A 939-nucleotide genomic window follows, 5' to 3' on the forward strand; every position below is an offset into this window, starting at 1 on the left:
TCTCAGATGCTCTGCATATAAGGGCTAGAAAGGGGAAAGAATTTTTATTTCTGTTTTCTTCTTCTTCTTCCCAATTAAGTTATGAGAGAAGTAGGAGATTGCTAAGCACTGAACTTGTCTTCAGTTTCTGAACAAACAATGGCGGTCCTGGGGATGTCAATTGTCTAGAATCTGTTGAGAAACATTGTCTTAAAAGTCTCTGGGCAAGAAAGCTGAGTTACTTTAGTATTCAGCCCAGATTCAAGGCCAGTTCTGATCATGGGAATGAGCACTTGGTCCCAGCACAGGTCCTTGAGGGATCCACTGCTCACATGCTTCCATAACCTTGTCTTCAGACTCTGGAGAGCTAATCATGATCCAAACAGAACAACCTCCTCCAGTCTGAGGTCTTCCAGATGTGGTAGGGAGTGACAGAGGGGTCCTGCTCCAGAGGGCAATAGGTTAGAGAAGCCCAGAACAGTTTTTGATTTTCTCAAACCACTGAAAAGCAAAACAAACCCTATCTAATTGGGTCATCTTTGATTGTGGAGATGTAAATTAAAAAAATATAAAAAAAATAAAATTCAGGGAAAAGAATTGCCAGTTCAACAGGATCTTAGAGTTGCCAGTTCAACAGGATCTTAGAGATCTCAGAGATTTTGCAAGAGCATGGAGGAGTCACGGCCAAAATCCCAACTCACTACAGCTTGGCGCATGATCTTTAGATGGCAAGTGACCCAGCTGAAGGGGGGGGGGGGAATCACACAGACTCTACTAAAGTTGTCAGGATCTCTTTTGGATAGCTTTGATGACTGGGCCTGCTAAGATGAACTCAGCTGTTCCCTGCACACTATTACTACCCAGGAAACTCATTGATCATCACAACTGATATTCTGCACATCTGACAGCAGAGGTGGTGAACACGTACCCCTGCAAATGCTATTGAAATACAAAGCCAAT

This window comes from Pogona vitticeps, chromosome 2, assembly GCF_051106095.1.
Source record: "Pogona vitticeps strain Pit_001003342236 chromosome 2, PviZW2.1, whole genome shotgun sequence".
In the NCBI taxonomy this organism is placed as follows: domain Eukaryota; kingdom Metazoa; phylum Chordata; class Lepidosauria; order Squamata; family Agamidae; genus Pogona; species Pogona vitticeps.